Source organism: Papaver somniferum, chromosome 5, assembly GCF_003573695.1.
Source record: "Papaver somniferum cultivar HN1 chromosome 5, ASM357369v1, whole genome shotgun sequence".
NCBI classification, from domain to species: domain Eukaryota; kingdom Viridiplantae; phylum Streptophyta; class Magnoliopsida; order Ranunculales; family Papaveraceae; genus Papaver; species Papaver somniferum.
Genome location: NC_039362.1, coordinates 145,372,377 through 145,383,829, shown reverse-complemented (window position 1 = coordinate 145,383,829; position 11,453 = coordinate 145,372,377). Strand labels below are relative to the sequence as shown.

Sequence of the window (11,453 nt, the reverse complement as noted above, 5' to 3'; positions counted from 1 at the left end):
ACCCACTTCTAGCATCCATATTAACAAGCACATATATAAAGTTACAATTCATATCAACCAAATCAATATGCATACCATCTTTCCACAACAAAAACAGACCACCAGAAGCCCCTACAGGATTAACATAAAGATAATTCATATAGTTGAAATGATAAGTGAATCTCTCCATTTTCTGGTTCATTGTCTTAGTCTCACACAGAAAAACTATATCAGGGTCATTGGCTCTAATCATCTCTCCTAAATGTTGTCTAGTATGTTTATTGCCAAATCCCTGGACATTCCAGGACAAGATTTTCATATTTCCCAATTCTAGGTCACTGGCATACCAAATTCTATAAACTAAAATCAAAGGAACCCAATTATTGCAATCAGACCAAATGAAATTAAGATAACAAAATTGACTAAAACCTTTAGCCGAGAAACTAATTAAATGAAAAGTATTGTGAAAAAGATTGCAAACCTGATTTGCAGCTCCCAAACGCATTTCAGCAGTGTTCTGGTGGTAGGTTCCTTCACTTCTCCCTCCATATTCTGCATCTGTCATATTCAAGCCCTCTCCATTGTAAGTTACCACAATATTGTCCACATGATGAACTCCATCACCTTGAGAATCGTTGTTCCCATTTTGCTGCTCATGATTACTATCCAACAGAACATAGTTATCTTCAATTGAATCATCTCTGGTTCTTTTATTCTTTCGCGGGTCAGATCCGTCATCATGGTCATGACCCGATCCATCAGCTGCTCCATCAGCTGCTCCATTTGATCCCCCTGTTTCACCTGACTCCTTCTGCTTTTGAAACACGGCTTCAACCATATGAGCATGTTTTGCCTGCAGATCTTCAAACTCCTTTTCTGTTAAACCATAAATATATATACCCCAGGTTGTGGCTTCACATGTTTCATCATTATGGTTTAATACAAAACAATGCGGACATATTTTCTAAGGCTGCTTCTCAAAGTGATATTTCACCGATACTTTTTGTTTGGCAGCATTAAGGATCCACACACCCCTTTTAAGGGGTTTACTGAGATCAACCAACACCTTGATTGTAGCGACCCTACCTCTTATAGTAACACTTCTCATCCCATCAACATCAACTTTTTGGCCAATGTCAAGGATCATTTTTTCAATAATTCCTTGATCAATGTGTTCAAGAGCAAGGTTGGGCAAGATCACTGAAAAGATTTGGTGAGTGAACTTGTAGTTCTCCAATGGGATTGAGTTATCATACTCTTGAAGGACAATCAACATAAAGTTGATGACCCAAGGAGCTCTCCTTAACACTTCTTTCTTTTCTTCATCAGTTTTGAACTTGATGACATAAAGGTTTAAGCCCATCTTACTGACTTCCACTTTCTTATACCTTATCCAGATAATATTCACCTCCCTCAACACCTCTTCATGGTCAACTTCGTCCTTAAGAAATATCTTGCCAATTAGACATTTATGCCATTTAGTGGCTGCTGCCATTAGTAACACTTCTCATCCCATCAACATCAACTTTTTGGCCAATGTCAAGGATCATTTTCTCAATAATTCCTTGATCAATGTGTTCAAGAGTTAGGTTGGGAAAGATCACTGAAAAGATTTGGTGAGTGAACTTGTAGTTCTCCAATGGGATTGAGTTATCATACTCTTGAAGGACAATTTCTCCCTATGAGATTATACTACTCCTTGAGTTTCTAAGTTGATCTCGATTGAGATTTGTTGCTTGCATCCTCCTGGAAAGAGCAGTAAGCTGCAGATTGTTTGGTTGCGCCATTTTTTTTTAAGAGTTTACTGCTTTGAGATTGGCTTTGAGAATGGGTTGAGAAACTCTTCTTCTTTACGTTTTTATAGCCTATAAATTAGGTTTAGGGTTTGACTTGATCCAACACCACTTACCAAACTTATTCCATCTTCCAGATTCTTCGCCCCAATTTTTACCAAGAAATTTCGGAGAAGATATCGACTCTAAGAAAGCCAACTGATAATTCAAATTTTTGAAATCCAAAATTTGCGCTTTTTACTTCTGCACTTTACCAATTTTTCCCCTCAAACTTCTGAGAATACAGAGACGATCTTGATTCCAGTTTCTATGTTTCTGATCTTGTAAAGGTCGAGAGCTGTATGTGACAACAAATCCGACTGATTTGTGCATCATGTATAAGGACAATAGAAAAACAAAAACCAGTACTGAGAGTTTGTTTACACCATACTTGGAGACCTTGAATTTTTCCATGACAGATGAAGAATTACCACTATTTCCAGGGAAGATTGAAATTCCCTACACCACTGTATCGAAAAACCACCACTGGAACACCACTGAAACACTGCTTGAAAGCTGCAAAGCAGATTTAAAATTAGTTAGCCATAAGAAAATTAATTTTTGAAAAATATTTTCAAAGAGATTTTAAAAGACAGAAAAAAAGAACTTTATTAATAGCTATAATGCCATGAGGAAGAACATAATTAAGATGAACAAATCAAACATGATCAAATCAAATCAAAAAGATGTAGAAATCATCAAATTTTTGAAAACCGAGTTTTAGTAGTGGGTTGACTCAGAAGTCGCCCGATCCTCAGAGCTTCTCCGGAAAATATACTCCTTTAACTTGCTCTCCTTCTCACCACCTCCTATCTCTACCGTCTCAAAACCTTCACTTATTGATTCCAAATTTTCTTCTCTTCCAAGCTCTATTTTCACAGTTCCCAGTCAGTAGGAGCATCGTAGTCTCGATTTTAAAGTGAAATGTAAGTGTAATGGTATCTATCCCAGTTGAATGATTTTGGTTTTTAGAAAATTTTTCTTTTTCTGTGTGGTTTTGATTTTGGCATTGTTTGATTTATTAGGTCACGTGTATGTGTGAAGAATTCACCAAAATATGTTGCTGAAGATAATCTCAGAGATTTCTTCTCTCAGAAGGGGGAAGTAACTGATGCTAAACTCATGAGAACTAGGTAAATTAAAAAATCCTTCTTCCATCTTTTGAATCAACTGTTTCGTTTCTTTTCAACTAGTATAACACGCACGCGCGATGCGCCTGCCATTCCGTTCGTTCCGTAATTTTGTTATTTATGTGTAATAGTCGACGGTCAAAATCAACACCCGGTCAATGATGAAAATCAATGATCAATGCCAAATGGTGAAAACTCATTTCAAGCTAATCTGCAAAAAAAATAATTACAACTAAATTCGAACGTTCCATTTAAGAATTTTTGAATCCTAAATATCCATTTACATCAAGAATGTGTATTCGTAACTTTAGTTTTCTAAGACACAAAGACTTCTTCATTTATAACATTTTTCGTGTATGTTCCCTCTTTTTTTTCTTGCAACGGTGCCTTTAGTCACTAATACTTTCGTGAATTTATACACGATGCGCCTGCAGTTTCGCTGAGAAAAAGAAAAACTGAAGTCTTCATTCAACAATCTTTGAAATTAAATTGCAATTCTACAACAACATGCTTCAACAATTGAACTGAAAAGAGTACAAAATGTTCTGGTTTTTTTATCATTTTTTGGCTTCACTCGGATGTAACAATTGTACTGAAATCCATATGCAAACACCATGTCAGAGGGTTCCTTGCAACCTGTAAAACAAAAGAATTGTTATCCATGTCAGTGGTTCTAGAAAAGCAATATTTGCAAGCATACAACACAATATCGAGCAAATCCTATAAACCTATAATAATACAATATGTGGAATTTTAATCTCTAAAATGCAAGAACATGTATAGTAAGGAAAATACCATTCAACATGTTCAAGTCAAGTACTTCAAGTTTACTAAGATGGATCTCCAAGACAGGCTTACTATGCAATTATAGAAAACATGTTGGATGGTGAAATTCCATTTACTTCAATAATTTACTTCAGCTCTTGTTCATCAGTTCATGGGCTGATGGTCATCAATAATTTACGATACCTAGTGGGAACATTTGTCCAGAGTTTGGGACCCATGAAATGAACACATTGACTATTTTCATAAACACTGACCTTATTGTATTCATTGTAGGGTGTGCAGCCATTTCTATGGCATTTCACGGGCGATGGTGGTGGCATTGCATTTGTTTAGATTATTACCGTTGCATTCCATGTAGACAAAATGAAACCAAAGAGTACTGACAGCCATAAGCCAAGGTAACCCATGCATGCAAATTTAACTACCAAATGACCAAAATTAACTACCATTTGGTTCAATTTAAGCTTTTATTTATAGGGGCGACGACCGCCAAATCGAAATTACCATCCATATAATTTTGAAGATTTGATAGTTGCAGTTACTTTAAAGATATTAGATGGAAATTTATAAATCTCATCGCAAGAAACATGATTTTAAGAAATGGTGCGAGAATCATCATCTGGCATGAAATATAAAGCACTATCTGGAAATTTTCAGGAACTTCAATCTCAGGACGTTCTACACTGTCGATGCCAATCTCAGACCGTGGTTCTACTCTAATGTAATAATCATCACCATACTACCACCCTTTAATTCAGTCTAACACGTGCGGTGCAATTTGCAATCAGCTAAATTGAGACATTTTCATATTCACTATTTGGCAAGTTCAACCTTAATTCAACCAAGTTGAGAGATTCTACTCTATCGACACCTTAATGCTAGTACGCTGATCTAATCTTGATGATGTTCCAAGCACACTAAACTGCCTACTTATTGAATCTGAATTTTGGTTTATAATAAGAGTGGAGAAATACTGGTTCCTCAAAATCATATCCAAAAAGATATCAGCAGCTGTGAACTTATCACCAAAATTGAACTTTAAACATGTTTTTTGTATTAGGAAAATTAACAAACAGTTGAAGTTCACGAATTATGGCGTTCGGCATTTCTTGAAAAATTGTCAATCTAGCTAAACCAATCTTTTCATGAAAAGCCAATCAAAATTAAAGGTTGAATTTCATAAAAACCCATTCAAGCTAAAGTCACTAACCTGCACCTCGCTCCTGATCTCTTTGATTTCTTTGACGTCGTTCTATTGTGTGAAAATAAACAAACCCATTACTAATTTAAACCTAACGATCAAAAGATAGTCGGCAAAGAGAAAAGAAAGTATAATGGATGAATACCTACCCACTGACGACTTCTAGAGATGGATGAATTAAGTTTTTGCCCCAAACTTAATGGTTCAATCAAATGAATTTTGAGGCAGAACCCCAAATCTGGTGAAGTAACTTGTTTCAACCAAACCGAAGCATCAACTCAGGTGAAGTAACCTAAAAAAAAAAAAGATAAATCAAAAGAGGGAGCTAAGATTTTGTATGAAGAAGAAAGAGAGTAGAAGGAATTGAGAAAGGAAGAAGCAAAGGGAGAGAACGAAAATCAGAAGTTGTTCTGTAAATCCAAGTAAATCCAATTACATCAATCTGTCTACTGCCAGCAAAACCCACACCATTAACTATGAAATTGAGAACAATTTCATAGTTAATCGAGGAGAACAAAGAAGATTCTTTAATGGATGACTACACTATTTCTGACTGAAGATCGAAGAAGAAGAAGAAGTTTTTATTTTCTTAGATGCGAAAGAAAAAAAAAAGATGAAAATGAAAAATATGGAAAGGAGAAAACAAAAGCTAAACTGGGGAAGGCGGGATTCGAACTCTGAGTCATCGTGTCCACTTTTACAGATCTATCCTCTTTACATTTCTCTTTTTACGTGACTTTAGTAAGAAAAATCAAAAATCGGGAGGGGTATTTTTGTGACCTGAAAAGACTTCACCAAACAATTGGGTCTTTTCTTTATATTAATAAAGATTTTTGAATGAATGAGAACCAGGGGAAGTACCTTTTGTGCATAATTATTGTTATCAGAGATGGTAAGAGTAGACAATTGGCTTTAATTGGGTTTCCAAGTTCCAACGGAACAACAAGCTGAAGAAGATCTCAAGTACTTCAACGATTCTTACATGGATACATCTAGAATTACATGTGAGGTGAGGTGCATTCTAAGAACTGTTGATATAAACAAACGTATAAGAGGAGAGATTAAGTTTACTGTTCGTTAGTTGTTATTCTTATAGAAAATGTCATATTGATTGTATCCAGATTGCTCATAAAGTTGGGGATGCAAATATTCCACGTCCATGGAATCGGCATTCCGTTATGAAAAAAGAAGAGACAGTAGATGAAAGTAGGAAAGCTATTGGTGGTGGTGCTAAAAGCTCAAGCAATTAAGGAGAATTAAAGAAAGGTAAAAAAAGACATGGAGATTGATGACCCTCAACTTCGAGAGTTTCTTGAAGTTATGCAACCACAAATTAAGACGAAGTTGTGGGGGAATGATGCATTAGGAAGTACTCTAACTGACCAAATTGTCAAAGGTTGTTAAAGTCTGCGGGCATCCAACTCAAAACCAATTGGCAATGAGTGGAGCGGTCCTTCCATAATATATTTTAAGTTCATTATGCGGAAATTAGGGATGTGGAACTATTGTCCTTTCACACCCTCCCTCACGTATAAGGCCAGTCATTCGGCCTAACACGTGGACCTACGCACGTGTGGGTCATGGGTGTGCATGTGACATTCGGTCACGGTCCACCCCACGTACAGGTCATACGAGTGACCAGTCATTCGGTCACGGGTGCACATGTGACAAATTCGGTCACGTCCAAAACCGGGCCTGCACCCCGCGTACGGGCCTAGCTCTGATACCATGTTAAGAAGTTCACACGTGACATGATTTGTTGCTCCTGTGTCAACAATCCAGGAAGTTTCTTTCTTTTTACCTTGTAGATGAGAACTGGTCTTTCGTGAGTTTAAATACTCCATCACCTGCTGAACCTGTGCAGCCGTAACTCCTACCAATCCTGATCCATCAGATGTTGACGCACCACTTGTTTGATTTGCAGCTGATATATGCAAGTTATGTGCATGAACGGTGTTACCACCTTGTCCTCTGCCACCTCTTCCGTTTGCATTCCCAGCACCAGTACGTCCACGTCCTCTTCCTCCAGTTCTACCTCCTCTTCCATTCTTTGGTCTGTCTCCCCACCATTCAGGGTATCCAATTATTTTAAAACAGCCATCCTCAGAGTGTCCTTGTCTGCTGCAATGTTTGCAGTATTTGGTTGGATCATAGGTGTTGAGAAGACGTTGATCAACTTGCACCTTGAAAGCCACGACATTCTCTTGTACGTCTGAAGTAATACCTCCATCTCCGATTCTCAGACGTTCTGAGTTGACAATCGCTTGGTATGCAACATCTATTGATGGCAGTGGATCCCTAGCTAGCAGTTGTTCACGCAAAGAACTGTAGACATAATCCAGGCCAATAAGAAAGTAATGCAAGAAATCTTCTTCTCTTAACACACTTACCTGAGTCGCAATATTACACGTGCACAGTCCACACTTGCACTGAGGTATCTTCATATAAGTCACCATCTCATCCCATATTTTGTTCAATCTTCCATAATATACAGCAACTCCCTCCGTTTTCTTTTGTTTGCAATCACTCAAGGATGCCTTTAGCTTACATATTTGGGTTCCACTCACAACACAGAATCTTTTCTTCAAGTGTGTCCACAACAGACTTGCATCATCATAGTCTCCAAGAGTTGATCTAACTGAAGCTTCCAACGTATTACTGATCCATGAAACTAACATTGAGTGAACTGCAATCCATTCTTCCAGCTGATCTGGTTCTACAGGTTGTTTGATTGTTCCATCAACAAAACCGAATTTTCTTTTGGCTATCAATGACCTTCTCATGGCTCTATCCCATTCATCATAGTTAGTTTCTTTTAGAACAATCGGTGTGATGATTATTCCTGGTCCATCACTAGATCCCAGATGATATACTGGGTTCTTCTTCTGCGTATCATATTCAATCATCTTTCCTTTTGATGGTTCTACTTCTTCAATCATCTTTAGGGTTTGAACAGTTTCGTGTTTTTTTTTTCTTTTTTTTTAGGGTTTAGGTATCGGACCTGACTCCGATACCATGTTAAAGTCTGCGGGCATCCAACTCAAAACCAATTGACAATGAATAGAGCGGCCGTCCCATATTATATTTTAAGTTCATTATGCGGAAACTAGGATGTGGGACTATTGTCCTCTCACAAAGGTGGTGTTGAAAAAGCTCGTTCTGACAAGGTGGACAAGAAACAGAAGGATCCAGTGAAGGTGAATTTGGATAAGCACGACGAAAAAGAAAATGGGCCATCTGATGACTCAGCAAAGAAAGAGACACTTGTTCTACCTAAAACTGAAGATCTTTCTGACATGGATTATTTCAAGAGTAAAGTGGAAAAGGATTGGTCGGATTCTGATTCAGGTTCAGAGAGTGAAGATGGTCCAAATCATGAAGCCGAAGCTGGTAGGGTAGTGCACGCAGAAGAACCTGCTGATGAATATACTAGAGAGGCCTCTCAAGAAAAGATGGAAGAGGAGGAAGGTTCCCCTGGAGGATCTGATGGTGAAATGGTTGAGCCCGAGGACCCATCGTCTCTTTGTTCGCAATCTTCCATACACTGCGAGGTATGTTTACTTTCCATTCAGGCTTCTTCAATTTGTATTTACCTGTTGGGCATCTAATAAACTGATATATATGTTTCTTTTCTTTTTGAATGAATTTTGTATTGACGACGGAATAGTGAGGAAGATCTGACGGAGATTTTTAGCAAATTTGGTGATATTTCAGAGGTCCATCTTGTTGTTGATAGAGATACTAAACAATCAAAAGGAGTTGCATATGTTCTCTATACACTTCCAGAATTTGCAGTTAGGTAGTGTATTTTGGGTTCAATTAAACATCTTTCTATTGGTTATTGCTTTAGTTGTGCTATCTTTTTAGTTTGGGAATGCGCAAATTGTATAATCTAAGAAAGTAGATGCCAAATATTTGTATTGTGCGTAGATTACGAAAAACTATCAGTTTAACTGAGTTAGCTCTTTTATAAAGGTCTAACCGTACCTTGGTATTTGGTAACCATACCTGTGTACTTCGTGAATCATTTCCAATGATTTTTGCACGAAGATGCAACCGCTTTGATTTTGCTCATACTTGCTAATAATTTGCCAGTATAGTGTTCATAACTGGGGATTGCAGATCGTAAATCTTTGAACGTGGTTCTACATATTTTCTTCTTCAGTTTCTTATCAATCTGACTTGTCGTTTCAGGGCATTTGAAGAGTTCGACAATTCAATTTTCAAAGGCTGGTTATTGCATATTCTACCAGCTAAACAGCAAAACCCTTCTATGAAACAAGGGTAAGCATTTTTTTTTATTTTTTTTTTCTTTCTGTTTTTGCACTATCTATTGAGTTTGTTATTCTTGTTTTTCAGCTCTGACGCTGGTGGCCAAGCTTCAAAAACTTTTAAGCAACAAAAGGACGACCAAAGAAAAGCAAATGAAGCCGGTGGAGATACACGAGCATGGAACAGTTTATTCATGCGCCCTGATACAGTATGTAAACTAGCTAAACAATCCTTACGTGATTGAAAGTGTCTTTCTGCACCAATCAGTCTGAATTAATAACAGTATAACCAATTACATATCTCTTACATAACTACCTTGCTCTTACATAACTCTTGTCAGAAAAATCTACCTGGTACGATATGTATGAGAGCCAATGGTTACAATTACATAATTTAGGGGAAGACGTTTTTTCTATGAAGTTTGTGTCGTTACTGAAGTTCATTTTCCTTGCTCACAGACTCACTAAATAAGGGTTCAGTTGTTATTTTCTCATTGTGTATTACTACTTCAGCTTCTAGACTTCAGTAACTTATTGTGTATTGTTCTCTTCTACATCAAACAGGTTGCGGAGAACATTGCTAGGAAATATGGAGTGAGTAAAAGTGATTTTCTTGACCGGGAAGCAGATGATTTAGCTGTTTGCATTGCTTTGGGAGAGACACACGTTATTGCTGATACAAAAAAAGGTTTAGTAAATATGCTGGTATCAACGTTTCTGCTCTGGAGGAATTTGCCTCTGGAAAGACCGATGGAAGCAAAAGAAGCTATCATGTTCTACTCGTAAAGAATTTGCCATATGGCTCTTCTGAGGGAGATCGACGAAGATGTTTGGCAAAGCTTGGATAAAATTATTCTTCCCCAAACCAAAACACATTGGCCTTGGTAAGCACTCATCATATCAACTATTCCATATAATAATAACTTGGATCCGAATGTGCCCGAATTTTTGATACCAACCTTGCTCATTTAATGATATTATTTTCTTATCTTGGTTAAAACATAGTGTCTGCCCGAAGGTTTTAGTTTGTGAACTACTTTGAATCTGCCTTCTGTGCTGGATTTCAAATCTTTCACAAATTTCAAAACTGTCAAATTCTTCAACCAAGAATATTGTGTACGCGTATCATTGTATTTTTTGGTATTTGATATACTAATTATGTTCTTAACCTAAGGATAGTAATTGATATTCTATCAGGCGGAGCTCAGATTCCATCAAATGTTTCGCATTTTTCTTCTTCTAATGCTTTAGATTCTATTGAAATATTATTGTTTAAGATTATCCTGTTTTACAGTTTCTGCATGGAGTACTTACCTGTGTCGACTTTGCTGTCCCTGCAGCTAACTCTGACATGTAATATTATCAAAATTAACCTTTTTATAAAGTAACACATATCAACCTACTGTGGGATATGAAGTGTTTTATGAGGCCAAAATGTTTTACTTAATGATTGGATGAGTATTTGAATTTTGAAAACTACATCTCCAATTTTGTGCCACATACAGTGTGTAGGTAATTGATAGGGTTAAGAGGTAAAATGTCCCAATTTCAACTATCATCTTGTCAAAATGCCCCAAACGTTAAAAAATAAGTGAAAATACCCCAAAACCTTACTTTTAACGTTAGAGATCGTTAATTAGTAAAAAAAACATACATGTGTACCCGCACGTGTATGAAATTTACATTTATGTCCTTCGCGACGAATCTGCGACACATGTGACACGCACGAGTCATGAAATTTTACCATCTTAACCCTCAAATATTGGAAAATTCCCATCTTGTCCAAAATGATTAGATGGTGACACGTGTCCGAGGATATGAAACGGACGGTGACAGATCCCGACCGTTGAAAATAATGAACATTTTTGCACAGGAAGTACTCTTATATATGGTCGTGATCCAAAACATATTTACAGTATATTGGTAGTGTTTCTTCATCAACTTTAATGGCTGCTAGCTCAAGCATTAAAATGGCAAGTTCAATTTCCATAAAAAAGAAGCATCATTAGAATATGTAGCATAGTAATGATTTTAATTTATAGTTAATCAAAATGCAGGAATGTGAAATGTGTAGCGAAAAATATCATGAATCCATGGATTGTCCTTGGATTTACTCACGTTGTAAACTAGTTCCTTGTAATGGAATTCGAAAGCTTCTAAAGGTTAAAGATGGTGTCAATTCAGGGAAGAAATTCCTTTCTTATTCTAATCCAATGTGTTCATATTTTGAATGGTTTGATGGAGCTACTGATGC

The 11,453-nt window shown here is 37.0% G+C and overlaps 1 long non-coding RNA gene and 1 pseudogene across 1 annotated transcript; one reads left to right on the top strand and one right to left on the bottom strand.

The window, feature by feature from the left end:
- The first annotated feature begins 1,551 nt into the window (after window positions 1-1,551).
- Window positions 1,552-10,395, top strand: LOC113279806 (annotated as a pseudogene).
- LOC113283074 lies at window positions 3,168-5,537 on the bottom strand. Its single transcript, XR_003327309.1, has 4 exons — window positions 5,365-5,537; window positions 5,078-5,220; window positions 4,938-4,979; window positions 3,168-3,577 (listed from the first exon to the last, which is right to left on the bottom strand). It is a non-coding gene; the product is annotated as an uncharacterized LOC113283074 (long non-coding RNA).
- Window positions 10,396-11,453: the final 1,058 nt, after the last annotated feature.